At 38.8% G+C, this 2,635-nt stretch overlaps 1 long non-coding RNA gene across 1 annotated transcript in view; it reads right to left on the bottom strand.

Moving 5' to 3' along the window:
- LOC105532494 overlaps positions 1-1,908 on the bottom strand; it is a 4,716-nt gene extending 2,808 nt beyond the window's left edge. The window contains exon 1 of the long non-coding RNA XR_001004987.1: positions 1,804-1,908. This is a non-coding gene — a long non-coding RNA (uncharacterized LOC105532494). The remainder of the gene's footprint in view (positions 1-1,803) is intronic.
- Between the last annotated feature and the right edge of the window lie 727 nt (positions 1,909-2,635).

Below are 2,635 nucleotides of genomic sequence, written 5' to 3' on the forward strand. Positions count from 1 at the left end.
TTATTTTGCTTCAGTGCGTCTTGACTCACTACCCGTTCCTTCTTCATCTGTGAAAAATAATATTACTCATTCCTCCAAAAAATGCATTAAAGTACTAGGATATTACAAATAAACTGAATACATTCAGGCCAGCTTTAACCAGAATTATAAAATCAGCAACGTAAGAAGCAAAATGCAAGATCATGCAAATTTTAACATTTGTCAAAAAACACGGTCTTCATTGTTTAAATAATGTGTTGGCTTGAACACTCTTTTCTCTACAGAGATTGTGATACCTGCTTTTGTTTCCATTTGCATTTGCTTGTGGGTACATCGTCCTTCCTTTTTCTTTGCTGATGCAATTTTCACCATAGATGGTATATTCCTTGGGTAATGTTAATAAGAGAAAGTTTATACACTCACATATATGTCACCATTTGACTAAGAGCCCCTTATGTTTGTTTGTGACAGATTACCATCAGTGAGTATATGGACAATTTATGGTGGCAATGAGAACAAACCCGGGAAGGATATGGTTTGAGGTTTATAAAGGAAGCTCAGCTAGTGTTGGTTGTGACTAATTAATCAACATCCAATGTTCCACTATCAAATACTAATTAATTCTTTCTTTCCTCCCTCATATTAATTTAGTGTCATTCCAAGTCTTCAGGGGAAAGTGTTTGCAGTCTGAAGCAAGAACACTCTTATGCCTTGCCAGATAATTTTATTAATTGTAGTAAGTGCAGTGGCTTTGGACACCCAAATTTAAAAAAGAAAAATGATTTTGGAAGACAATTCTCCCCTTTGGCAAGTATGATATTTTAGGATCTCAATAAATCCTTTTGAACCTAATGGAAGTAATTTTCTCATATCTTTTTTTGGTACTCGGTGGTAATCTAATTACTAGGACCCTTATATTCCAACATTCATATTAAAAGCAACTTCAAAATACAAAATAAAATAAATTCAACAAATTTGTTCAGAGACCTAGTCATAATATGATATTTCACTCTGATGACAAAGGCTATATTTGCACCTAAGTGATATTCACAGAAGGCTAAAATACCCGTTCACCTATCCAAAATTCTGGTAGCTAGCTGAATCTTGTATGTAAAATTATAAATATATGTTTTGGATATTTTAATTTGTTCTGAGTTTAGTGATTTAAAAGATTATCTGTAAATCAGATGACAGAATCCATTTTTATGGGGGTGAGCGGGGAGGGTCTCACTCTGTCACCTAGACTGGAATGCAGTAGTGCAATCAGGGCTCACCACAGCCTCGACCTCCCAGGATCAGCTGATCCTCCCACTTCAGCCTCCTGAGTACCTGGGACTATAGGTACGCACCATCATGCCCAGCTAATTTTTGGGGTTTTTTGTACTTTTTGTAGAAAAGGGGTTTTTCCATGTTGTCCTGGCTAGTCTCTATCTCCTGGGCTCAAGTGATCCACCCACCTTGGCCTCCCAAAGTGCTAGGATTACAGATGTGAGCCACTGTGACCAGGCCTGATGGAATCTTTTTTAAACAATATGGTATGGTGAGGAATTAAATAGAAAGTCACAGTACTGTGCAGCTTTGATGGCTGATAAATGCTAGGTGAAACCGCACTTTGTGGATTCGTCATTTTTTGTGCCAGGCAGAAAATGTGGACACAGATACACTCCTCCCACTTTCTTTTGTGTATGTTATAGAAGATGACAGTAAGTGGTAGAATGGATGGAAGATCCTAGTGTGCTAAGTCTTGCTTAAATGCCTATGCGCATCTACAATTACGGTCCCTCTGACTCCTGAACTCAACACTGAGAGTTGAGAAGGGGCTACCTCCATGGAGAGCCACAGCTTGCTCCAATATCTTGAGTCAGAAACAGAACAGCTCCGGGTTGTTGTCTTCCCAAACACTAGCTTTTGGGTGTGTCGATTTTTCAATCCTCATTGGGTTTTTTCAAAGAGTTCAGAATTTTAGGGGTGCATGAAAATTCTTTGACATCACAACATGATGAAAGCACCTTTTACTTTAGTCTCTGTCAAGATGTGGAATGAACCGGAGAGTTCCCAGGGTCTGCTCTTCCTTTGGGGAGTGGAAGAGAGACATCCTGTCCAAGGCTGGTTCAGCCGCCAGCTAGATTCAGGAGTCCTGACTCCTGATGGAATGGTGAACCAGAGTGGAAACCAGGACATGAAATAAGGCTACAGAAACTATGTGCTGAAAGGAATATAGTTGTATGGGGAATCTACTATTTCAACATCGCCAGTGTAGCATTTACTGCATGGTAAGAATTAAAGAACCTTTCAAATCTCTTAAAATTTTGGGCAGGGAAAAACACACCTACTCAGCAAATTGGGCTCAATGTGTGTAAAGCTCAGAGAATAATCCACCGTTATAAAAACTACTGGCAGGGGTCACCATGCCTCTTAAAAGACAAGCTGTGAAGGTCACTATAGACATTCACGTTGCTAGGAACTGTTCACTTTAAAACTGGATGCTCAAATAAATCAATTCTGTTAGAAACCTTCACAAAGGCTGGGAAAAACATAAAGCCCAGATCAATCTTTCCTTTAGGTTGTATTTTAGATTGCTGACATAAAACTATGTGAAAATGTTTCCCCTTTTCCCCTTTTTAGCGTGTGTTTCATTAGTGAAGTACAACTTAAG

The sequence above is a fragment of the Mandrillus leucophaeus genome, unplaced genomic scaffold, assembly GCF_000951045.1.
Source record: "Mandrillus leucophaeus isolate KB7577 unplaced genomic scaffold, Mleu.le_1.0 Scaffold961, whole genome shotgun sequence".
NCBI classification, from domain to species: Eukaryota; Metazoa; Chordata; class Mammalia; order Primates; family Cercopithecidae; genus Mandrillus; species Mandrillus leucophaeus.